This window comes from Oncorhynchus mykiss, chromosome 25, assembly GCF_057628025.1.
Source record: "Oncorhynchus mykiss isolate SJ-2025 chromosome 25, ASM5762802v1, whole genome shotgun sequence".
Lineage (NCBI taxonomy): Eukaryota > Metazoa > Chordata > Actinopteri > Salmoniformes > Salmonidae > Oncorhynchus > Oncorhynchus mykiss.
In genome coordinates, this window is record NC_143046.1 from 59133905 (window position 1) to 59161664 (window position 27760).

Genomic DNA, 27760 nt, shown 5'->3' on the forward strand with positions numbered 1-27760 from the left:
TTGTTTCTTCCCCTGTCTCTAAATTCTAAAGCTTGACCTGACAAGTAATTTGCTGTTCCTCTTGTCTCCAGCCCCTTTATTGATCACATAGCTAAACCCAGGGATTTCTTAAGGTAGACTCGGTTTGATGTGCCACAATTTAAATCCTTATTTTAGAATGAGGTATAGGAATGTTCACCTTTGGCCAGTTGTAGCATTTATGCCATGTCAACTAGGACATGACCCTTGAATTCCTTGTGTGGACTAAATGGTATAAGCTTCCTGACAGTTGACTTGCAGGCTGCTTTAATTAGATTTACTTTACCCTAGCTACATTGACCTGTGACCAGTCATTTACTTACTAGCCTACAAAGATGTTCAGGGGAAGGCTGGCTGTAAAATATATTTGAACTTACACTAGTTTCTTGACACTGGGTCTTGCTGGCTGGCTCTCAACCAAAGGGATGCATAACTTTTTAGAATGGTGACGTTGAGCCCATAAATCTAGACCAGGGATTCTAAGCTGACTAAGGTTATACCAAGGATAATTTTGTCACCTCGAATCAATGTAATTGACATTCCTGCTATTAGCCCATACAGTTTGTCCCAAATTCTGTCCTAGATCTGAGATCAGGACACTTTGGTACAATGTATTTACTGTCTAGGCACCATTTTTCAACCGATACTGTGGGACCTTCACGCAATGTTTGTCTCACCTTTCCAGAGCGTTTGTAGTGTGTAGACTACTCATATGCTACAGACTTGTTTAGAGGCTGTTCAGTCTAGTCCCAAGATGGTTGTAGCGAAACCGAATGTCTTGCAAGCGATGTGAGTAGACTGATTTTCGGGATGTCTCGTGGTCTTACTAACGCTCTCCTTAGTTATATTGACTACGTCAGTCCTAGCTCGCTCATTGTCTTGATAACAATTTCGGATTGCCTCATCTGCTTTTTGTCCCCTTATGCCACAATTTGAACATCTCAATTGTCATTAGAATCTACATTTGTTTAATCAAGTCCGCCATATCAGCTATCTTTTTTTTTTAAAGGCAGTACATGAGTCTGAATGAACTGTTTGGCTGCCAGACAAGGCTCTGCTGATAGCCAGGTGTAACAGCGGTAAGATGTTGGGACAGCTTTATGTAGGCCCAAACAGTTTGTGGGCACCGTTTGTCACTGTTATAGTGCAATTCATGTATTGTTTAGTGTTGTGTAGTGCCTTTGCTCTCATGCATCCCACTTTTAATTATTTTTGGCCCACCAAGATTTTCATTTACACCTTCAGTCGGAATCAGACCTTTGCCATAGATGTGCAGAAGTGTTGTTCAAGAAACAAAACAGATCACATCAAGATGAAACAAGTCCCTCTTACATTTCTACATGAGCATCACTAAAAGGTCCTCAAGTGATTCATATGTAATCTCAGCAAAAAAATAAACATCCTCTCACTGTCAACTGCGTTCATTTACAGCAAACTTAACGAGTAAATATTTGTATGAACATAAGATTCAACAACTGAGACATAAACTGAACAAGTTCCACAGACGTGACTAACATAAAAGGAATAATGTGTCCCTGAACAATGGGGGAGGGGGGGCGTCAAAAGTAATAATCAGTATCTGGTGTGGCCACCAGCTGCATTAAATACTGCAGTGCACTCTTCCACAAAGGCACCTGCAAGTTCCCGGACATTTCTGGGGGGGGAATGGCCCTAGCCCTCACCCTCCGATCCAACCGCTCCAGACCATGACGGACCTTCCAACTCGATCCCGTTCCAGGGTACAGGCCTTGGTGAAACGCTCATTCCTTCGACGATAAACGCGAATTCGACAATCGCCCCTGATGAGACAAATCTGCGACTCATCAGTGAAGAGCACTTTTTGCCAGTCCTGTCTGGTCCAGCGACGGTGGATTTGTGCCCATAGGTGACGTTGTTGCCGGTGATATCTGGTGAAGACCTGCCTTTACAACAGGCCTACAAGCCCTCAGTCCAGCCTCTCTCTGCCTATTTGCTGACAGTCTGAGCACTGATGGAGGAATTGTACGTTCTTGGTGTAAATCGGGCAGTTGTTGTTGCCATCCTCTACCTGTCCCGCAGGTGTGATGTTTGGATGTACCGATCCTGTGCAGGCATGTTACACGTGGTCTGCGACTGCGAGGACGGTCAGCTGTCCGTCCTGTCTTTCTGTAGCGCTGTCTTAGGTATCTCACAGTACGGACATTGTCCTCATGAGTCCTCATGCCTCCTTGCAGCATGCCTAAGGCACGTTCACGCAGATGAGCAGGGACCCTGGGCATCTTTCTTTTGGTGTTTTTCAGTTGGTAAGTTGGTAGAAAGGCCTATTTAGTGTCCTAAGTTTTCATAACTGTGACCTTAATTGCCTACAGTCTGTAAGCTGTTAGAGTCTTAACAACCGTTCCACAGGTGCATGTTCATTAATTGTTTATGGTTCATTGAACAAGCATCGGAAATAGTGTTTAAACCATTTACAATGAAGATCTGTGAAGTTATTTGGATTTTTATGAATTATCTTTGAAAGACAGGGTCCTGAAAAAGGGATGTTTTTTTCAGAGTTTATATCCTTGGGGCTCAAGTGCAAGGAGTTTGCATTGATTTTACATCCATTTGTTTTAATTTGAATCCCTCTCTTTTGCATCCATCTCCACCCTGCATGGTGTTTCCTACTTCACCACCTTTGAGGTAAAGTTTCCTTTTTATCATAAGACATCTTAAGGAACAGCATGAAAGCTCACATCTGATTGTTGTACATGATAGTTAGGCTGTGTGCATTTTAATTTAAATTAGATGCAAATCTAAGCTCGAAGTGAAACAATTGAGAACAGCGGTCGGGCTGGTTTACGAGGCTAGGAAACACTGGGACTAAATGATGAACTGGCAGGTGATATGTTCTGTAAAGGTTCTAAGTTGTTGAGTCTTCAAAATCGAACTTGGTGGAATCCGCAATGACCCAAGGAAACTCTAAGGTTTAATGATAATTTTTCTGCTTTTGAATATCATTACCTCAGTCACAACAGAACCTTACCATGCACGTCACTGACCAGTAACACTCACTTGGAATGGAAGAAGTAAAAAACAGGACATCTGTGGCTTTCCATATGCCCCAGTGGTGGAACACTTCTTTACCACGCTGTGCTGTAAAAACAAGCACCAAGGATGGTTGAACTTAATCACATGTATTTATAAAGCCCTTTTTACATCAGCCGATGTCACAAAGTGCTGTACAGAAACTCCTGACAACTTTTACTTATTTGAAAGGTTGAGAGCGAGCATTAGAACCATTGTTAACCAGATTTGCCTTTGGGGGCATGTTGAGGGTGGCCATTCTGAAAGGTCAACCGATAGCATCAGGGAGCCAACAACCATATTGACCTTTGATAATTGCTCATGCAGTAAGAAATCATGACCCAGTGAATTTGCTTTGACATAAAAAAGGCAACCAGCACTTCCTGTAGAATGCATCTCTAGCGGTGTATAGCCACCGAAAAACGATATGAGGGGGAAAAGTAAGTCACTCAAATCAAAGTTTATTTGTCACGTGTGCCGAGTACAACAGGTGTAGACCTTCCAGGGAAATGCTTACTTACAGGCTCTAACCAACAGTGACATTTTTAAGTAAAAAAAAGGTATTAGGTGAACAATGGATAAGTAAAGAAATAGAAACAGCAGTAAAAAAGACAGTGAAAAATAACAGAAGCGAGGCTATAGGCTATATACAGTAGCGAGGCTATATAAAGGCACCGATTAGTCGGGCTGATTGAGGTAGTATGTACATGTAGGTATTTTAATGTGACTATGCATATATAATAATCAGAGTAGCAGTAGCGTAAAAGAGAGGTTGGTGGATGGTGGGACACAATGCAGATAGTCCGGGTAGCCAATATGCGGGGGTACCGGTTAGTCGGGCTAATTGAAGTAGTATGTACATGAATGTATAGTTAAATTGACTATTTGATTACCTGGACCATGTTATTTTGTTGGTGATGTGGACACCAAGGAACATGAAGCTCTAAACCTGCTCCACCACAGCCCCGGCGATGAGAATGGGGACGTGCTCGGTCCTCCTTTTCCTGTAGTCCACAATCATCTCCTTAGTCTTGGTTACGTTGAGGGATAGGTTGTTACTCTGGCACCACCCCGCCAGGTTTCTGACCTCCTCCCTATAGGCTCTTGTCGTTGTCGGTGATCAGGCCGATCCTTAGTTTAGTGATGAGCATTGAGGGTACTATGGAGTTGAACGCTGAGCTGTTGTCAATGAATATCATTCCTACGTAGGTGTTCCTTTTGTCCAGGTGGGAAAGGACAGTGTGGAGTGCAAAAGAGATTGCGTCATCTGTGGATCTGTTTAGGCGGTATGCAAATTGGAGTGGGTCTAGTGTTTCATGGATAATGGCGTTGATGTGAGCCATTACCAGCCTTTCAAAGCACGTCAAGGCTACGGACGTGAGTGCTATGGGTCTGTAGTTATTTAGTCAGGTTGTCTTAGTGGTGTTGGGCACAGGGAATATGGTGGTCTGCTTGAAACATGTTGGTATTACAGACTCAATCAGGGACATGTTGAAAATGTCGGTGAACACACCTGCCAGTTGGTCAGCACATGCCCGTAGCACACATCCTGGTAATCCGTCTGGCCCAGCAGCCTTGTGAACGTTGACCTGTTCAAAGGTCTTACTCACGTCGGCTACAGAGATCGTGATCACACAGTGTCCGGAACAGCTGATGCTCTCATGCATGCCTCAGTGTTGCTTGCCGTGAAGCAAGCAAATAATTGGTTTAGTTCATCTGGTAGGCTTGTGTCACTGGGAAGCTTGCGGCTGTGCTTCCCTTTGTAGTCTGTAATAGTTTGCATGCCCTGCCGTATGACCAGCGTCTGAGCCGGTGTAGTACGATTCAATCTTAGCCCTGTATTGACGCTTTGCTTGTTTGATGGTTCGTCTGTGGGCATAGCAGGATTTCTTATAAGCTTCCGAGTTAGAGTCCCGAACCTTGAAAGCGGAAGCTCTACCCTTTAGCTCAGTGCGAATGTTGCCTGTAATCCATGGCTTCGGGTATGTACGTACAGTCACTGTGGGGACGACGTCCTCGATGTACTTATTGATAAAGCCAGTGACTGATGTGGTGTACTCCTCAATGCCATCGGAGAATCCCGGAACATGTTCCAGTCTGTGATAGCAAAACAGTCCTGTAGATTAGCATCTGCTACATCTGACCACTTTTTTTATAGACCGAGTCGCTTGTGCTTCCTGCTTTACTGTTTGCTTGTAAGCAGGAATCAGGAGGATATAATTGTGATTGACCAGATGGAGGGCGAGGGAGAGCTTTGTGCACGTCTCTGTGTGTGGAGTACAGGTGATCTAGAATTTTTTTCCCTCTGGTTGCACATTTAACATGTTGATAGAATTTAGGTAGAACTGATTTAATTTTCCCTGCATTAAAGTCTCCGGCCACTAGGAGCGCCGCCTCTGGGTGAGCGGTTTCCTGTTTGCTTATACAGCTGACTGAGTGCGATCTTAGTGCCAGCATCCATCTGTGGTGGTAAATAAATAGCCAAGAAAAGTATAGATGAAAACTCTCTTGGCAAATAGTGTGGTCTGCAGTTAGTCATAAGACACTGTACTTCGGGCAATCTAGAGACTTCCTTAGATTTCGTGCACCAGCTGTTGTTTACAAATCCGCACCGACCAACCTCCACTCGTTTTACCGGAGTGTGCTGTTCTATCTAGCCGTTGCAGCGTATATCCCGTTAGCCGGATATCAATGTCATCATTCAGCCACGATTCCGTGAAACATAAGATATTTGTTTTTGATGTCCCGTTGGTAGTATATTCGTGATTGTACCTAATTTATTGTCCAATGATTGCACGTTTGTGTGTAATATTGACGGTAACGGCAGCTTTCCCACTCACCTTCAGCGGATCCTTACGAGGCACTCCGCTCTGTGTCCTGTGTACTTGCGTCGGATCCTCACACACTCCTCCAATGGTATAACATGATATCCTCCTATTAGCTAGCTAGCTAACATTAGGCTGTGTTTTTAGCTTGCTACATAAATAGATATGATAGCCTATTAGCCACATTATGACTGACTTGTGATCATTGCCCTTGCTAGTTTGATTGAATTGACATTTTTGCCCAGAAAATTCTGTCATTGAAACTGAAACATTGTAACCTGAAAACAATGTACCAGGCCCTCTGTGATTTTCAACCTGATAGCAATATTTTTGGGATTACCAAGAAATGTGCCCGCAAATTATATGAATCATTAATTAATTAAACTTTTACAAATGCACAATCGAGAGCATCCTGTCGGGCTGTATCACTGCCTGGTATGGCAACTGCACTGCCCTCAACCACAAGGCTCTCCAGAGGGCAGTGCAGTCTGCACAACACATAACCGGGTGTAAACTACCTGCCCTCCAGGACACCTACAGCACCCGATGTCACAGGAAGGCCTAAAAGATCATCAAGGACAACAACCACCCGAGACACTGCCTGTTCACCCCGCTATCATCCAGAAGGCGAGGTCAGTACAGGTGCATCAAAGCTGGGAGCGAGAGACTGAAAAACAGCTTCTATCTCAAGGCATTCAGATTGTTAAACAGCCATCATTAACATAGAGAGACTGCTGTCAACATACAGACTCAAATCTCTGGCCACTTTAACAAATGGACTGAATAAAGGTATCGCTAGTCACCTTAAACAACGCCACTTTAATAATGTTTACATATCATACATTACTCATTTCATATGTATATACTGTTCTATACCATTGATTGCATCTTGCCTATGACTATCATCAGTCACTTTCAGTAAGGCCACGTTAATCATTTTTACACATCCTTCATTACGCATCTCATAAGTATATAATGCTCTATACCTTCTACTGCATCTAGCCTATGCCGCACAGCCATCGCTCATCCATATATTTCTATGTACATATTCTTATTCATCCCTTACATTTGTGTTTATAAGGTAGTTGTTGTGAATTTGTTTGATTACTTGTTAGATATTGTCGGAACAAGAAGCACAAGCATTTCGCTACACTTGCATTAACATCTGCTAACCATGTGTATGTGACAAATAAAATGTGTTGCTTGTCGAGCGAGGATTGGAAAATGTCTGTAAAAACACCAGGCAATTGTTCAGCACAGTGCTTTAACACGTACTTTGTCTGGACCTGGGCCTGTCTGCATTACATCACCTGAAAAATATCAAAACATTAGCCTGTTGAACAACAAACCTTTCATACATGTGTATGAATGTTCGGAAGGCGGTCGTCGGTCGACGTCACCGGTTTTATAGCCATCGCCGCTCCACCTTTCATTTTCCATTTGTTTTGTCTTGTTTTCCCACACACCTTGTTTACATCCCCTCATCACTCTACGTGTATATTATCCTCTGTTTCCCCCATGTCTGTGTGTGTAATTGTTTGTTACGTTTGTATGATGCGTCAGGCTGCTTTTTCAGGGTATTGTTTTAAACCTGTGGTATTGTATTGTTGTACATGATTTGGTGTGACCAGTGAGCTATTTCGCATTTGCCTTTGGCTGGAATGTTGTGACGCTGTTGCGTCCGACTGATTTGCTTCTGTCAATTAAAGTTTGCCTGTTCTCTCATCTCTGCTCTCCTGCACCTGACTCCAATTGACCAGTTGTGCACACAGTCTGACAATTTCTTTAGCCATATTCTGGCTCTCATCTCTCCCATGGTCAGCACTGGTTTTCCCCTGCCTATGTGGGTGGCACTAGCCATGGATTTAATCCCTTGCCAGGCCACCCTTTCATTTGTATTTTTTTATTTCACCATTATTTCACCAGGTAGGCCAGTTGAGAACAAGTTCTTATTTACAACTGCGACCTGGCCAAGATGAAGCAAAGCAGTGCGACAAAAACAACACAGTTACACATGGCATAAACAGACGTACAGTCAATAACACAATAGAAAAATCTATATACAGCGTGTGCAAATGTAGTAAGAATAGGGAGGTAAGGAAATAAATAGGCCATAGTGGCAAAATAATTACAATTTAGCATTAACACTGGAGTGATAGATGTGTAAATAATGATGTGCAAGTAGAGATACTGGGGTGCAAAAGAGCAAAAAAATAACATGGGGATGAGGTAGTTGGGTGGGCTATTTACAAATGGCCTGAGTACAGGTGCAGTGATCGGTAAGCTGCTCTGACAGCTGATGCTTAAAGTTAGTGAGGGGGAAATAAGTCTCCAGCTTCAGTGATTTTTGCAATTCGTTCCAGTCATTGGCAGCAGAGAACTGGAAGGAAAGGCGACCAAAGGAGATGTTGGCTTTGGGGATGACCAGTGAAATATACCTGCTGGAGTCCGTGCTACGGTTGGTTGTTGCTATGGTGACCAGTGAGCTGAGATAAAGTGGTGCTTTACCTAGCAAAGACTTATAGATGACCTGGAGCCAGTGGGTTTGGCGACGAATATGTAGCAAGGGCCAGCCAACGAGAGCATACAGGTCGCAGTGGTGGGTAGTATATGGGGCTTTGGTGACAAAACAGATGGCACTGTGATAGACTGCATCCAATTTGCTGAGTAGAGTGTTGGAGGCTATTTTGTAAATGACATCGCCAAAGTCAAGGATCAGTAGGATAGTCAGTTTAACGAGTGTATGTTTGGCAGCATGAGTGAAGGAGGCTTTGTTGCAAAATAGGAAGCCGATTCTAAATTTAATTTCTGATTGGAGATGCTTAATGTTAGTGTGGAAGGAGAGTTTAAAGTCTAACCAGACACCTAGGAATTTGTAGTTGTCCCCATATTCTAAGTCAGAACCGTCCAGAGTAGTGATGCTAGTCGGGCGGGCGGGTGCAGGCAGCCATCGGTTGAAGAGCATGCATTTAGTTTTACTAGCCTTTAAGAGCAGTTGGAGGCCACGAAAGGAGTGTTGTATGGCATTGAAGCTCGTTTGGAGGTTTGTTAACAAGGTGTCCAAAGAAGAGCCAGATGTATACAGAATGGTGTTGTCTGCGTAGAGATGGATCTGAGAATCACCAGCAGCAAGAGCGACATTGATATATACAGAGAAAAGAGTCAGCCCGAGAATTGAACCCTGTGTTAACCCCATAGAGACTGCCAGAGGTCCGGACAGCAGGCCCTCCGATTTGACACACTGAACTCTATCTGAGAAGTAGTTGGTGAACTAGGCGAGGCAGTCATTTGAGAAACCAAGGCTGTTGAGTCTGCCGATATGAATGCGGTGATTGACAGAGTCAAAAGCCTTGGCCAGGTCGATGAAGACTGCTGCACAGTACTGTCTTTTATCGATGGCGGTTATGATATCTCCACCCTTTGCTTGTAGGCCTCCTTGTCCACCAGTATCTGTCTTTTGATCTCAGGTTGTGAGTTTTCCTATAGATTTATCTGATTTTCACTCTCAAAATCACAAAAGTAGATGGGCTAACTCCACAACAATGCTTAAACCACATCAGTCTGATTGGGTGTGCCGGTCAGGGCCTGGCTTCCAAGTCGATGAGCCTTGGCCCACCCAAGCCCATCCATATCTACACCCTGATGCAAACAGCCCCTGAAGACAATTGCGCATCACAATTAGCCTACTAACCAACACTTTGATCTAAACTTTTTCAATACCTGGTTTGCATACCATTGTTGTCTTAGTTAGCATTTACTGGTAGATATCATAAGTTGAAACTTCTTTCCTACCTTATCGGTTACTGAAGTCATTCATCTGTGAGCTGCACCATGCCACAACCAGTTGAGAGCTCCACACTCTGGCTGCCTCCAAATGATATTTCGCTGAAACTAGGCTTTGTGTGCTGTGCGCATGTGAATATACTTCACGTGCTATGCAATTTATGTTGGCAACATTGTGCATGATTTCTCTTTTGCACTACAAGTCGTATACCTCCTACACTACTTTGATATGCATCAGTAGGGATTAAGAAGTGAGTATACAAATGCCAACTGAAAACAAAATACCTGCTATACCCTCCACTACACCACTGGCCCTTTGTGTTTTACAAAAAGTGCACTCTCCTACATGAGAGCTCTGGTATTACAGTTGCTGTCCTTTCAGATTCACAAACCTGGCACAACCTGAAAGCGAATAGGTTCGCCACTGTGCAAACATGTCTATAATAGATAAAGGCTGTTAAGATTTTGTTTCAAGAAAGGAGTGATTATATATTTGGCCTGGGGAAGCGTTTTTACGCGCTGACTTAATGGAAGCTTATAATTATGAGGTTTTTTTTACTCAGCTGGTCTCAGGAAGAAATGAGTCCTCACTGTCTGAGACCGAGTCAAGACCAAATACAAAAGATAAGATTCTGAGTACTACAACAACTGAGTATAACAACACAAACATAAATATCAAGATCTTAGGTACTAGTGCCAAATCTATGTGCAGGGGTACGATGTAATTGACGTATGTACATATACAGGTGACGTCGGAAGTTTACATACACTTAGGTTGGAATCATTAAAACTCGTTTTTCAACCACTCCAAAAATGTATTGTTTTAACAAACTATAATTTTGGCAAGTCGGTTAGGACATCTTGTGCATGACACAAGTAATTTTTCCAACAATGTATTTCAAGGCCTGCCTTCAAACTCAGTGCCTCTATGCTTGACATCATGAGAAAATCAAAAGAAATCATTCAAGACCTCAGAAAAAAATGGTATCTGTACAAACAATAGGAAGGAGAAACATTCTGTCTCCTAGAGATGAACGTACTTTGGTGCGAAAAGTGCAAATCAATCCCAGAACAAGAGCAAAGGACCTTGTGAGGATGCCGGAGGAAACAGGTGTAAAAGTATCTATATCCACAGTATAACGAGTCCTATATCGACATAACCTGAAAGGCTGCTCAGCAAGGAAGAAGCCACTGCTCCAAAACCGCCATAAAAAGCCAAACTATGGTTTGCAACTGCACTTGGAGAAAGTCCTCTAGTCTGATGAAACAAAAATAGAACTCTTTGGCCATAATGACCATTGTTATGTTTGGAGGAAAAAGGAGGAAGCTTGTAAGCCAAAGAACACCATCATAACCGTGAAGCACAGGGGTGGCAGCATCATGTTGTGGGGGTGCTTTGCTGCAGGTGGGATTGGTGCCCTTCGCAAAATAGATGGCATCATGAGGTAGGAAAAGGATGTGGATATATTGAAGTAACATCAAGACATCAGTTAGGAAGTTAAAGCTTGGTCGCAAGTGGGTCTTCCAAAGGGACAATGATCCCAAGCATACTTCCAAAGTTGTGGCTAAATGTCTTAAAGGACAACAAAGTAAAGGTATTGGAGTGGCCATCACAAAAATGTGATAGCAGAACTGAAAAAGCGTGTGTGAGACAGGAGGCCTACAAACCTGACTCAGTTACACCAGCTCTGTCAGGAGGAATGGGCCAAAATTCACCCAATTTATTGGGGGAAGCTTGTGGATGGCTACCCAAAACGTTTGACCCAAGTTAAACAATTTAAAGGCAATGCTACCAAATACTAATTGAGTGTATTGTAACTTCTGACCCACTGGGATTGTGATGACAGAAATAAAAGCTGAAAAAAATAATTCTCGACTATTATTCTGACATTTCACATTCTTAAAATAAAGTAGTGATCCTAACTGACCTAAGACAGGGAATTGTTACTTGGACTAACTATCAGGAATTGTGAAAAACTGAGTTTATGTAACAGTTTTCTTTAGGTGAAGGAGAGGCGGACCAAAATGCAGCGTGGTTTCTATTCATGTTTTTTTAATGAAGAAAACTATACATGAATAAACTAACAAAACAATAAACGTGAGAAAACCTAAACAGCCTATCTGGTGACAACAAACACAAAGACAGGAACAATCACCCACGAAACACTCAAAGAATATGGCTGCCTAAATATGGTTCCCAATCAGAGACAACGATACACACCTGCCTCTGATTGAGAACCACTTCAGGCAACCATAGACTTTCCTAGATAACCCCACTAAGCCACAATCCCAATACCTAACAAAACCCCAAGACAAAACACACCACATAAATAAACCCATGTCACACACCGGCCTGACCAGAATAATAAAGAAAACACAAAATACTAAGACCAGGGCGTGACAGTTTAAATGTATTTGGCTAAAGTGTTTGTAAACTTCCGACTTCAACTGTATCTAGTTATGAGGTTGGGAGATTGGGAACCTATCTAGCCGGCTAGATAAAGCCAAACTCATGAAAATGCTAGGTGGATAGTATTGCAGAGAAACAACAAAACACTTGTTTTATGTTTTGTTTAAGAAGGAATCTATAGGCTACATAGCTTAATCAAATTCATTCACAAACGTACCTCCTGCGAGTCCTTGCCTGGTAATCCTTGCCTAGTCCAGTCAGTGTGCCCTCTCCGCAAATACCGCTGGCAGATATTTTCTATGAATAATTATGATATAATGTGGGCTGAAAATGATGTTTAGTGATTCATTTAACATCGGAAAAATGAAAATAAACAGGACAAATTTGAGGGGGCACATGCCCTTGTATGAGCATGTTTCCACTGTCCACTTAGCCACTGGAAGGATGCTCTTATGCATCCTCTGCTTTAGTAGGTAAATAAAGAGAGAATGACACTCCTCTGTTCACCTACTAACTCATTTACACTGTCCTCGACTACTTATCGGTTCCCGGGTCACGGAGGAGAGGAGGGAGGACGGAGGAGTCAAGGAGAGGATGGCATAGCCGCGGGAAGATGTTTTGAGTAGGGCTTGCTGACTGAAAATGTTTACTACTTTTCCAATATTTCTCTATTTTCTTTCTCTCTGCATTGTTGGGAATGGCCCGTAAAATAAGCATTTCACTGTCAGTTTACACCTGTTGTTTACGAAGCATGTGATGAATAAAATTTGATTTGATTTCAAAGAACTCCATCTCCACCGCAGCACCAGCACCCCTACTTCCTGCGGCTATGGAGGATGGGCTTTAGACCAATAGAGAATCTCCCAATGCCAACCATAAGAACACAGTGATAGACATTTTAAATGCTACTGCTCTTTCACCATTTCAGCTACAAACATTAAAACAACTTCAACATTTTCAAAACTTTATAAATTTGAACTATTTACATTTTCATGAATTAGCATAAATAACACACCAACAGTAATATTATAGGCCTAACTAAAACCGTTCAAGCTAGAGACACCCAATCAACTTTCACCTGTTCCAGCTATCCTTTTCTATCATCCATATTACTTCAAGACAAGCTAGCAAGCACACAGATTTTCTTTAGGAAATGTACTTTTCGAGTATTCAGTTGACCTTTGTCAGTGCCGGTGAATTTTTGCTTCCATGTAAGACCAATAGGTCTACTACTACGGACGGGGAATAGACAAATGAACCGATTGCGTTGTGGTTAAAAGCTTATATTTACCGGAAGAGGTCGCTATAAGAGCTGCTTATCTGTAAAACGTTTCTTTGCCATTTACCAGGCAAAATATCCCCGTAAATTTATTTTGAACAACATAAACTAGACTAACTGTATAATTATTATTGTTTGAAAAATGTCCCCATCGTGCTCATGGATTTAACCTTCTCTGAGGAGGAAGGTAGAGAGAATAATTGTCTCAAACTCTTCAAATTGTAAACCAGTTAATTCATATCAAAAGACAATGATTATAAACACAAAGGCTATTTGTATTGCTGACAGGTACACCCTAAAACGTATAAGAAGAGGTCTCAGAGGTGTAGTTTATGGGATGTTTCTGATAAACTGTAGGTTTCCATTTGATTGGAAGGCTGAACAGGTGGTTTGGGAGATGCGCAGTGTTGCCCAACGTCACACTCGGTGGTGGTATAAAATCCCCTGTGTTTGTTCCTCCAGTCATTTATCTTGAGAAAAGACGAAGGCAGGAAAGCTACATTACGCGCAATTGTTGCTGGGAAGAAACCAATAACAAGATGACTAAAATGGTGATGGCTTACATTGGGTTCCTTCTCCTTGCCATGCGTTTTTCGTCACAGGTCAGGACTTTTCCTCTAAAATGTACTTTTTACCATGTTTGTTTCAGGTAAAACCAGATTTGAATTATGCTACCCATTATTCTGGAGAGCAAATGTATTTCAACAGGACCGTCGAACGTTCAATATGGCTTATTAATCAAACTGAAATTTGCTACTATTTATCTTATATGTATGATTTTCGACATTGACTTTGTTTCCCCCATCTCATTGACAAGCGAATGATGGCGCGCGTAATTGACCTCAGATGTTTTCATTCAATATGATTGACATGTTGGCATAATCTAGCGTTCCAGCGCAATGTGGAACGGTGAAGCCTCTTCAGACAGATCAAGGATTCAGTACCCTAACGTTACTACGACATGCGTAGGCTGGCTAATGTAATTTGAGCGGGACGGTATTTTTTTAATCCTCCACTTCGAAATTAAAATGCAGGACGTTGCCCATTACCCTATAGGCTTTGGAAACCATTGTCCACAAGGTGATGGCACTTACATGTATTAAGATGTCTAAGGTGCATTTTGTTGGAACAAATTGCCATAGGGCTATTGTATTTTTACTGCCTAGGCTACTCCGTGTGCCTAGCTGAACGTTTGCCCTTTTTAAAATTAGTTGTACGAAAGTGGGGTCCTATTGCTAATTGTCCCGATTAGTCAAATGTTTCAAGTTTACGTGTTTTCCACGTGTGACAAGCCCCTCTTGCTCTCCTGTTTTAGGTCCACGCGCAACACACTACCCCACAGTCCCCTGCCATGAATGCTACGACCAAAGCTGGCGGTGCGAGTTCCAACATGACCAAGATACCCGATGTCACCAAGAACAACATTGCCAAAGGAGCCAGTGCATCTTTGCAATCCAGCTCCTTCACGCTCATCATACCCATCATGGTGGGGGGCTCACTACAGGGGCGCTTCTAGAGGGCTGTTGAGCAGTGAACAGACACCGGCTAGACTTAAATTTTGTATGAATCATGTGATATGCTAGATTTGTTTTTTTATGGCCAGGTTCAATAAACCTTTGAAATGTAGAATACTTGTGACACGTTTCTTGTATAATAAAAATACTTTAACATAATGTTTCTCCTCCTGTCTCTAAATTCTAAAGCTTGACCTGCCAAGTAATTTGCTTTGTTCCACTTGTGTCCAGCCCCTTTATTGATCACGTAGCTGAACCCAGGGATTTCCAAAGGTAGACTAGGTTTGATGTGCCACAATTTAAATCCTTATTTTAGAATGGGGTATAAGAATGTTCACCTTTGGCCAGTTGTAGCATTTATGCCATATCAACTAGGACATGTCTTGCATTCCTTGTGGCCAAAACATTCAGTTTCCTGACAGTTGACTCTGTTGTAGGCTGCTTTAATTAGTTTACTTTACCCTAGCTACATTGACCTGTGACCAGTAATTTACTAACTGGCCTACAAAGATGTTCAGGGAAAGGCTGGCTGTAAAGTATATTTGAACTAACACTAGTTTCTTGACACTGGGTCTTGCTGGTTGGCTCTCAGCCAAAGGGATGCTTAACTTTTTAGACTGATCATCCCATAAGTCTAAGCCAGGGGTTTCTAAGCTATATTGTGTGGTTTATAAGGTCATACCAAGGATATTTTTCCTATTTCACAACTCCCTTGACTCAACTAATGTAATTTGTGACGAGCCCATAGTTTGTTCGGTCTGCCCTAGCTAGATCTGAGAGATCAGGATACTTTTCTGGAAAAGTCTATTCAACTGATACTGTGGGACCTTCAAGCGATGTTTGAGTCTGACCTTTCCAGAGGAGTTGTAGCGTGTAGACTGTTCATATGCTACAGACTCAGAGGCTGTTCAGACTAGTCCCAAGATGGTTGTAGAGAAACTGAATGTGTTTGCTATAGTGAAGTGAGTAGACTGGTTTTTGGGATGTCTCATGGTCTTACTGACACCTTACACACAGGCAGATGGTGGTGGATTGAGATGCATCCCATGCAAAAAAACATCTTAAGCTGAGTTTGGTGGGGATTTAATGCTAATTGACCTTAGGGGGTTTGAACTGATGCTGTAGATTGGTCATTCTCAATTTGTTTTTGGGGCTTACCTGTTTTGCATGTTTGGCATTAACGTGTCACATCTGTAAAAAAAAAAAAAAAAAGTATTGCATACAAACATGGTCTCTTTTGCTTTCTTAAGGCAGATTCAAAATGCAGGTGTTTCAGCCTATCTCAGTGCTTTCTGTGGTGGGGTAGCCAGCGGAAGTATGTAGTGCATGTCGGTAATGTTCTCTAGTTGCACCATGATTATCTCTGTTCTGTGACTTGTGGGGAGGGGAGACCTTGAAAATTCAAGCCCCTTGGGTGCTGCCATAGTTACATTTAGAAGTGTCCATCCGAGAAGGCTCAAGGTCATTGGCCACAGATAAAATTATGTCAAATCACTTTATCTACAGTAGCTTTGATTGGACTGTCAACATACTTTCAACATCTTAGCTAGCAGTCATGATTCAAGTCGACAATCTACTGGCAAATCCTTTTTAATCCTTGTCATATTAAGAGAAATGATAGTGCATCGGTGCTCATCGGCCATTGGACATAAATATTACACAAGTTGGAAATCGCAAATTCAACAGAGTGGATTGGAAGGAATCAGTGAATGTAGCTAACTGCAAGCATTGCAAAGCAATCACTAGCCTGCTATTCAGTGGAGTGGCTGTGTTGTCTCAAATCTGGGATCGTTTTCCAAGTTTTAAATTGATAAACATTCAACATTGGCCATACTGTCAATGAAGCATGATTTGTGCCACACTCAAAACAATTGACTCGGATCTGGGAAGTCTTGAATTCACTGAAGTCAAGTTAACTGGGAATTCGGTAAAAAAACGAGCTCCGCTTGGGAAATACATTTTGAACGGTCATCCAACTCCGAATTGTAAATTGGGAACTGGGCCTCATTCTAGAGCTACAACCTGAAGATCAATGATGTCATGATTTGACCTTGTTTTTTGTTCCCAGTTGTCTAGAAGGCACCATACATCCAGAGAATGCCAGACTTTGATGACAAAATTTGCCCACGAAGGACCGCCGTGTCACCTTCCTGTTCAAGTGAGCACAGCACAAGGTGAGTCCAAAAATGTTGTGTATCCTGCTGCATAAATGATGTAATATGCCAGGGAGATATGTATACTGTAGCTAAGAAAGTAATACTTGTGTAGTAAACTGTTAGTAGCCCATGTGCATCACCCTCATAATTTGGTCTATTTTACCCCTCTTTTTTTCACCTACTATTCTGACTTGGTGGTGCACAAGCCTATAACCTGACTTGGTGGTGCACAGCCTATAACCTTAGAGAAATGTAATCATCAAGCTTTCATTGTCTGCTTATATGTCCCCTTTACTTATCCTGCGATTCTGACTTGGTGTACAGGGAGAAAGCCGTAAGATCGGCCTATGTTCTGAATTCTGTCGCTGGACATTTCAAAAGTGCTAAACAAATAGTTATATTGACTACGTCAATCCTAGCTCGCTCATTGTCTTAATCGAAATTCCGGATGGCCTCTTATCTGTTTGTTGTCCCCTTATGCCATAGTTTGTACATCTCAATTGTCATTAGAATCTACATTTGTTTATGCAAGTCAGCCATATCAGCTATCTTTTTTTAAAGGCAGTACATGAGGCTGAATGAACTGTTTGGCTGCCAGACAAGGCTCTAATGATAGCCAAGTGTAACAGCGGTAAGATGTTGGGACAGCTTTATGAAGGCCCAAACAGTTTGTGGGCACCGTTTGTCACTGTTATAGTGCAATTCATGTATTGTTTAGTGTTGTGTAGTGCCTTTGCTCTCATCCATCCCACTTTTTATTTTTTTTGCCCCACCAAGATTTACATGCTAACATCACCACTGGTACCAATCGAGTAATTTCGTGTCCCTCTTCTCCCTGTGAGCAAAGCATCTTATCAGTTACCTAAACCACCTACACCATGGATTCTATGCATCAACCAAATGGGTTCATCTCCTTAAATCCTTGTTTTCCTGCTTCTGATGAGCGACGCTCCGTCAAGGTGTATTGGTTGGCAGCAAGATACAGGTGCCTGATGGTTTGCACCTTTTCATTTACACCTTCAGTCGGAATCAGAACTTTGCCAAAGATGTGCGGAAGTGTTGTTCAAGAAACAAAACAGATCACATCAAGATAAAACAAGTCCCTCTGACATTTCTACATGAGCATCGCTAAAAGGTCCTCAAGTGATTCATATGTAAATTCAGCAAAAAAATAAACATCCTCTCACTGTCAACTGTGTTTATTTACAGCAAACTTAACATGTGTAAATATTTGTATGAACATAACAAGATTCAACAACTGAGACATAAACTGAACAAGTTCCACAGACATGTGACTAACATAAATGGAATAATGTGTCCCTGAACAAAGGGGGGTCAAAAAAAGTAACAGTCAGTATCTGGTGTGGCCACCAGCTGCATTAAGTACTGCAGTGCATCATCTCCTCATGGACTGAACCAGGTTTGCAAGTTCTTGATTTTTTTTGTTGTTGTTGAGTTTATCCTTGGGGCTCAAGTTTTCCATGGTCTGCACACAGCCTCTTGCTGTGGAAGGAGTTTGCATTGATTTTACATCCATTTGTTTTAATTTGAATCCCTCTCTTTTGCATCCATCTCCACCCTGCATGGTGTTTCCTACTTCACCACCTTTGAGGTAAAGTAGGCTGTTTATCATAAGACATCTTAAGGAACAGCATGAAAGCTCACATCTGCTTGTTGTACATGATAGTTATGGTGTGTGCATTTTAATTTAAATTAGATGCAAATCTAAGCTCGAAGTGAAACAATTGAGAACAGCGGTCGGGCTGGTTTACGAGGCTAGAAAACACTGGGACTAGATGATGAACTGGCAGGTGATATGTTCTGTAAAGGTTCTAAATTGTTGAGTCTTCAAAATCTAACATGGTGGAATCCGCAATGACCCAAGGAAACTCTAAGGTTTAATGATTACTATTCTGCCTTTGAATATCATTACCTCAGTCACAACAGAACCTTACCATGCACGTCACTGACCAGTTCCACTCACTTGGAATGGAAGAAGTAAAAAACAGGACATCTGTGGCTTTCCATATGTCCCAGTGGTGGAACACTTCTTTACCACGCTGTGCTGTAAAAACAAGCACCAAGGATGGTTGAACTAAACTCCTGATAACTTCTACTTATTTGAAAAGTTGAGAGGGAGCATTAGAACCAGTGTAAACCAGATTTGCCTTTGGGGGCATGTTGAGGAGGGAGGCCATTCTGAAAGGTTAACCGATAGGATCAGGGAGCAAACAACCATATTGACCTTTGATTATTGCTCATGCAGTAAAAAATCATGACCCAGTAAATTTGCTTTGACATAAAAAGGCAACAAGCACTTCCTATAGTATATACTTCCTTCCTAGAAAAACGATATGAGGGGAAAAAGTCAGTCTCAAATCAAAATCAAAGTTTATTTGTCACGTGCCCCGAAAACAACAGGTGTAGTAGACCTCACAGTGAAATGCTTACTTACAGGCTCTAACCAACAGTGCAATGTTTAAGTTAAAAAAAAGGTATTAGGTGAACAATGGATAAGTAAAGAAATAGAAACAGTAGTAAAAAAAAGATTGTGAAAAATAACAGAAGCGAGGCTATAGGCTATATACAGTAGTGAGGCTATAAGCTATATACAGTAGCTAGGCTATATACAGTAACAAGGCTATATAACTTTTAGCCTTTAAATAACTTTTTTGCCCGCTTTGAGGACAATACAGTGCCACTGACACGGCCTGCAACGAAAACATGCGGTCTCTCCTTCACTGCAGCCGAGGTGAGTAAGACATTTAAACGTGTTAACCCTCGCAAGGCTGCAGGCCCAGACGGCATCCCCAGCCGCGCCCTCAGAGCATGCGCAGACCAGCTGGCCGGTGTGTTTACGGACATATTCAATCAATCCCTATACCAGTCTGCTGTTCCCACATGCTTCAAGAGGGCCACCATTGTTCCTGTTCCCAAGAAAGCTAAGGTAACTGAGCTAAACGACTACCGCCCCGTAGCACTCACTTCCGTCATCATGAAGTGCTTTGAGAGACTAGTCAAGGACCATATCACCTCCACCCTACCTGACACCCTAGACCCACTCCAATTTGCTTACCGCCCAAATAGGTCCACAGACGATGCAATCTCAACCACACTGCACACTGCCCTAACCCATCTGGACAAGAGGAATACCTATGTGAGAATGCTGTTCATTGACTACAGCTCGGCATTCAACACCATAGTACCCTCCAAGCTCGTCATCAAGCTCGAGACCCTGGCCTGTGCAACTGGGTACTGGACTTCCTGACGGGCCGCCCCCAGGTGGTGAGGGTAGGCAACAACATCTCCCCCCCGCTGATCCTCAACACTGGGGCCCCACAAGGGTGCGTTCTGAGCCCTCTCCTGTACTCCCTGTTCACCCACGACTGCGTGGCCACGCGCGCCTCCAACTCAATCATCAAGTTTGCGGACGACACAACAGTGGTAGGCTTGATTACCAACAACGACGAGACGGCCTACAGGGAGGAGGTGAGGGCCCTCGGAGTGTGGTGTCAGGAAAATAACCTCACACTCAACGTCAACAAAACTAAGGAGATGATTGTGGACTTCAGGAAACAGCAGAGGGAACACCCCCCTATCCACATCGATGGAACAGTAGTGGAGAGGGTAGCAAGTTTTAAGTTCCTCGGCATACACATCACAGACAAACTGAATTGGTCCACTCACACAGACAGCATTGTGAAGAAGGCGCAGCAGCGCCTCTTCAACCTCAGGAGGCTGAATAAATTTGTCTTGTCACCAAAAGCACTCACAAACTTCTACAGATGCACAATCGAGAGCATCCTGTCGGGCTGTATCACTGCCTGGTACGGCAACTGCTCCGCCCTCAACCGTAAGGCTCTCCAGAGGGTAGTGAGATCTGCACAACGCATCACCGGGGGCAAACTACCTGCCCTCCAGGACACCTACACCACCCAATGTCACAGGAAGGCCATAAAGATCATCAAGGACATCAACCACCCGAGCCACTGCCTGTTCACCCCGCTATCATCCAGAAGGCGAGGTCAGTACAGGTGCATCAAAGCTGGGACCGAGAGACTGAAAAACAGCTTCTATCTCAAGGCCATCAGACTGTTAAACAGCCACCACTAACATTGAGTGGCTGCTGCCAACACACTGACACTGACTCAACTCCAGCCACTTTAATAATGGGAATTGATGGGAAATGATGTAAATATATCACTAGCCACTTTAAACAATGCTACCTTATATAATGTTACTTACCCTACATTATTCATCTCCTATGCATACGTATATACTGTACTCTATATCATTGACTGTATTCTTATGTAATACATGTATCACTAGCCACTTTAACTATGCCACTTTGTTTACATACTCATCTCATATGTATATACTGTACTCGATACCATCTACTGTATCTTGCCTATGCTGCTCTGTACCATCACTCATTCATATATCCTTATGTACATATTCTTTATCCCCTTACACTGTGTACAAGACAGTAGTTTTGGAATTGTTAGTTAGATTACTTGTTATTACTGCATTGTCGGAACTAGAAGCACAAGCATTTCGCTACACTCGCATTAACATCTGCTAACCATGTGTATGTGACAAATAAAATTTGATTTGATTTGATTTACAGTAGCTAGGCTATAGGCTATATACAGTAGTGAGGCTATAAGCTATATACAGTAGCTAGGCTATAGGCTATATACAGTAGTGAGGCTATAGGCTATATACAGTAGTGAGGCTATAAGCTATATACAGTAGTGAGGCTATAGGCTATATACAGTAGTGAGGCTCTAGGCTATATACAGTAGTGAGGCTATAAGCTATATACAGTAGTGAGGCTATAGGCTATATACAGTAGTGAGGCTATAAGCTATATACAGTAGCTAGGCTATAGGCTATATACAGTAGTGAGGCTATAGGCTATATACAGTAGTGAGGCTATAAGCTATATACAGTAGTGAGGCTATAGGCTATATACAGTAGTGAGGCTATAGGCTATATACAGTAGTGAGGCTATATACAGTAGTGAGGCTATAGGCTATATACAGTAGTGAGGCTATAGGCTATATACAGTAGTGAGGCTATAGGCTATATACAGTAGTGAGGCTATAGGCTATAAACAGTAGTGAGGCTATAGGCTATATACAGTAGTGAGGCTATAGGCTATATACAGTAGTGAGGCTATAGGCTATATACAGTAGTGAGGCTATAGGCTATATACAGTAGCGAGGCTATAGGCTATATACGGTAGTGAGGCTATATAAAGGCACTGATTAGTCGGGCTGATTGAGGTAGTATGTACATGTAGGTACGGTTAAAGTGACTATGCATATATGATAACAAGAGGGCTTGGCGGGTGGCGGGACACAATGCAGATAGTCCGGGTAGCCAATGAATGGGGGCACCGGTTAGTCGGGCTAATTGAGGTAGTATGTACATGAATGTATAGTTAAAGTGACTATGCATATATAATAAACAGAGAGTAGCAGCAGCATAAAAGAGGGGCTGGGGGGTGGCACACAATGCAAATAGTCTGGGTAGCCATTTGATTACCTGTTCAGGAGTCTTATGGCTTGGGGGTAAAAACTGTTGAGAAGCCTTTTGGTCCAGACTTGGTGCTCTGGTACCGCTTGCCATGCGGTAGCAGGAATTTCTCTCTATGATTTGGGTGGCTGGGGTCTTTGACAATTTTTAGGGCCTTCCTCTGACACGGCCTGGTGTAGAGGTCCTGGATGGCAGTCAGCTTAGCCCCAGTGATGTACTGGGCTGTACGCTCTACCCTCTGTGGTGCCTTGCGGTTGAAGGCAGAGCAGTTGCCGTACCAGGCAGTGATGCAACCAGTCAGGATGCTCTCGATGTTGCAGCTGTAGAACCTTTTGAGGATCTGAGGGCCCATGTCAAATCTTTTTAGTTTCCTGCGAGGGAATAAGCTTTGTCGTGCCCTCTTCATGACTGTCTTGATGTGTTTGGATCATTCTAGTTTGTTGGTGATGTGGACACCAAGGAACTTGAAGCTCACAATCTGCTCCACCACAGCCCCGTCGATGAGAATGAGGACGTGCTCATTCCTCCTTTTCCTGTAGTCCACAATCATATCCTTAGTCTTGGTTACGTTGAGGGATAGGTTGTTATTCTGGCACCACCCAGCCAGGTCTCTGACCTCCTGCCTATGGTCTGTTTCATCGTTGTTGGTGATCAAGCCTATCACTGTTGTGTCGTCTGCAAACTTAATGATGGTGTTAGTCGTGCCTGGCCACGCAGTCCTGGGTGAACAGGGACTACAGGAGGGGACTGAGCACGCACCCCTGAGCGGCTCCAGTGCTGAGGATCAGTGTGGCAGATGTGTTGCTACCTACCCTAACCACCTGGGAGCGGCCCGTCAGGAAGTCCAGGATCCAGTTGCAGAGGGAGGTGTTTAGTCCCAGGAACCTTAGTTTAGTGATGAGCATTGAGGGTACTATGGTGTTGAATGTTGAGCTGTAGTCAATGAATAGCATTCTCACATAGGTGTTCCTTTTGTCCAGGTGGGAAAGGGCAGTGTGGAGTGCAATAGAGATTGCACCGTCTGTGGATCTGTTTGGGCGGTATGCAAATTGGAGTGGGTCTAGGGTTTCATGGATAATGGTGTTGATGTGAGCCATGACCAGCCTTTCAAAGCACTTCTTGGCTACGGACGTGAGTCACTAGTGCAAGTTGCCTTCATGTTCTTGGGCACTGGGACTATGGTGGTCTGCTTGAAACATGTTGGCATTACAGACTCAATCAGGTTCATGTTGAAAATGTCAGTGAAGACACCTGTCAGTTGGTCAGCACATGCCCGGAGCACACGTCCTGGTAATCCGTTTGGCCCAGCAGCCTTGTGAATGTTGACCTGTTCAAAGGTCTTACTCCGGAACAGCTGATGCTCTCATGCATGCCTCAGTGTTGCGTGCCTCGAAGCGAGCATAGAATTGATTTAGCTCATCTGGTAGGCTCGTGTCACTGGGCAGCTTGTGGCTGTAATTCCCTTTGTCGTCTGTAATAGTTTGCAAGCCCTGCCACATACAATGAGCGTCGCAGCCGGTGTAGTACAATTCAATCTTAGCCCTGTATTGATGCTTTGCCTGTTTGATGGTTCGTCGGTGGGCATAGCAGGATTTCTTATAAGCTTCCGGGTTAGAGTCCCGCACCTTTAGCTCAGTGCGAATGTTGCCTGTAATCCATGGCTTCGGGTTGGGGTATGTACGTACAGTCACTGTGGTGACGACGTCCTCAATGTACTTATTGATAAAGCCAGTGACTGATGTGGTGTACTCCTCAATGCCATCGGAGAATCACGGAACATGTTCCAGTCTGTGATAGCAAAACAGTCCTGTAGTTTAGCATCAGCTTCATCTGACCAATTTCTTTATAGACCGAGTCACTGGTGCTCCCTGATTTAATGTTAGCTTGCAAGCAGGAATCAGGAGTATATAATTGTGGTCATATTACCAAATGGAGGGCAAGGGAGAGCTTTGTACGTGTCTCTGTATGAGGAGTACAGGTGATCTGTCACGTTCTGACCTTTATTTCCTTTGTTTTGTCGTTATTTAGTATGGTCAGTGCGTGAGTTGGGGTGGGCAGTCTATGTTTGTTTTTCTATGATTTTGGGATTTCTATGTTTCGGCCTAGTATGGTTCTCAATCAGAGGCAGGTGTCATTAGTTGTCTCTGATTGAGAAACATACTTAGGTAGCCTGGGTTTCACTGTTTGTTTGTGGGTGTTTGTTTCCTTGTCTGTGTTTTTCACCACACGGTACTGTTTCGGTTTTCGTTCGTTTTTGTTTATTGTTTTTGTATTCATAGTGTTCAGTTTATGTTTTTTAAATAAACAACCATAGACACTTACCACGCTGCGCATTGGTCCTCCGATCCTTCTCGCCTCTCCTCCTCAGACGAAGAGGAGGAAAACCATTACATGATCTAGATTTTTTTTTACCTCTGGTTGCACATTTAACATTAGGATAGAAATTAGGCAGAACTGATTTAAGTTTTCCACCGTGCCCATTGAAGCTCGTTTGGAGGTTTGTTAACACTGTGTCCAAAGAAGAACCAGATGTATACAGAATGCTGTTGTCTGCGTAGAGGTGGATCCCAGAATCACCAGCAGCAAGAGCAACATTGATATATACAGAGAAAAGAGTCAGCCCGGGAATTGAACCCTGTGGCACCCATAGAGACTGCCAGAGGTCCGGACAACAGGCCCTCCGATTTGACACATTGAACTCTATCTGAGAAGTAGTTGATGAACTAGGCGAGGCAGTCATTTGAGAAACCAAGGCTGTTGAGTCTGCCATGTGAATGCAGTGATTGACAGAGTCAAAAGCCTTGGCCAGGTCGATGAAGACGGCTGCACAGTACTGTCTTTTATCGATGACGGTTATGATATCTCCACCCTTTGCTTGAATGCCTCCTTGTCCACCAGTATCTGTCTTTTGATCTCACGTTGTGAGTTTCCCTAAAGATTTATCTGATTGTCACTCTCAAAATCACAAAAGTAGATAGGCTAACTCCACAACAATGCTTAAACCACATCAGTCTGACTTTCCAAGTCGATGAGCCTTGGTCCACCCAGGCCCATCCATATCTACACCCTGATGCAAACAGCCCATGATGACAATTGCACGTCACAAATAGCCTACTAACCAACACTTTGGTCTAAACTTGTTCAATACCTGGTTTGCATACCATTGTTGTCTTAGTTAGCATTTACTGGTAGATATCATGAGTTGAAACGTCTTTCCAACCCTACCTGTTACCGAAGTCATTCATCTGTGAGCTGCACCATGGCAAAACCAGTTAACTTATTGTGGGAAGCTTGTGGATGGCTACCCAAAATGTTTGACCCAAGTTAAACAATTTAAAGGCAATGCTACCAACTACTAATTGAGTGTATGTAAACTTCTGACCCACTGGGAATGTGATGACAGAAATAAAAGCTGAAATAAATCATTCTCTCGACTATTATTCTGACATTTCACATTCTTAAAATAAAGTAGTGATCCTAACTGACCTAAGACAGGGAATTGTTACTAGGACTAAATATCAGGAATTGTGAAAAACTGAGTTTAAATATATTTGGCTAAGGTGTTTATAAACTTCCGACTTCAACTGTATCTAGTTATGAGGTTGGGAACCTATCTAGCCGGCTAGATAAAGCCAAATTCATGAAAATGCTAGGTGGATGGTTTTGCAGAGAAACAACAAAATACTTATTTTATGTTTTGTTTAAAGAAGGAATCAAGAGGCTACATAGCTTAATCAAATGAATTTACAACATACCTCCTGCGAATCCTTGCCTGGTAATCCTTGTCTGGTCCAGTCAGTGTACCCTCTCCGCAAAATACCGCTGGCAGATATTTCCTATAAATAATTATGATAGAATGTGGGCTAAAAATGAAGTTTAGTCATTCATTTAACATCGGAAAAATGCAAATAAACAGGACAAATCTGAGGGGGCACATGCCCTTGTATGAGCATGATGCCACTGTCCACTTAGCCACTGGGGGGATGCTCTTGTTCATCCTCTGCTTTAGTAGGTAATTAAGGAGAGGAGGACACTCCTCTGTTCAGCTACTAACTCATTTATACTATCTTCGACCCCTCTTCGACCCCTCAACTACTTATCGGTTTCCGGGTCACGGAGGAGAGGAGGACGGAGGAGTCAAGGAGAGGATGGCATAGCCGCGGGAAGATGTTTTGAGTAGGGTGTGCTGGCTGAAAAAAAATCACATTTTTAATAAAGTTACTACTTTTCCAATATTTCTCTATTTTCTTTCTCTTTGCATTGTTGGGAATGGCGCGTAAGGTAAGCATTTCACTGTTAGTTTACACCTGTTGTTTACGAAGCATGTGATTAATAAAATTGTATTTGATTTCAAAGAACTCCATCTCCACCGCAACACCAGCACCCCTACTTCCTGCGGCTATGGCGGATGGGCTTTAGACCAATAGAGAATCTCCCAATGCCAACCATAAGAACACAGTGATAGACATTTTAAATGCTACTGCTCTTTCACCATTTCAGCTACAAACATTAAAACAACTTCAACATTTTCAAAACGTTATAAATTTGAACTATTTACATTTTCATGAATTAGCACAAATAACCCACCAACAGTAATATTATAGGCCTAACTCTAGAACCTTTCAAGCTAGAGACACCCAACCAACTTTCACCCGTTCCAGCTATCCTTTTCTATCATCCATATTACTTCAAGACAAGCTAGCAAGCACACACATTTACTTTAGAAAAGTATTCAGTTGACCTGACCTTAGTCACCGCCGGTGAATTTTTGCTTCCATGTAAGACCAATAGGTCTACTACTATGGACGGGGAATGGACATATGAACAGAATTGCGTTGTGGTAATGCTTATATTTACCGCAAGAGGTCGCTATAAGAGCTGCTTATCTGTAAAACTTTTCTTTGCCATTTACCATGCAAAATATCCCCATAAAAATATTTTGAACAACATAATCTAGACTAACTATATAATTATTATTGTTCAAAAAATGTCCCCATCGTGCTCATGGAATCAACCTTCTCTGAGGAGGAAGGTAGAGAGAATAATTGTGTCAAACTCTTCTAATTGGAAACCAGTGAATTCATATCAAAAGACAATGATTATAAACACAAAGGCTATTTGTCTTGCTGACAGGCACACCCTAAAACGTATAAGAGGTCTCAGAGGTGTAGTTTATGGGATGTTTCTGA

General features: G+C 42.7%; 1 long non-coding RNA gene across 1 annotated transcript; it reads left to right on the top strand.

The window, feature by feature from the left end:
* The first annotated feature begins 13809 nt into the window (after positions 1 to 13809).
* Positions 13810 to 15033, top strand: LOC110505372 (uncharacterized). The gene is made up of 2 exons (XR_016491909.1): positions 13810 to 13962; positions 14676 to 15033. It is a non-coding gene; the product is annotated as an uncharacterized LOC110505372 (long non-coding RNA).
* Positions 15034 to 27760: the final 12727 nt, after the last annotated feature.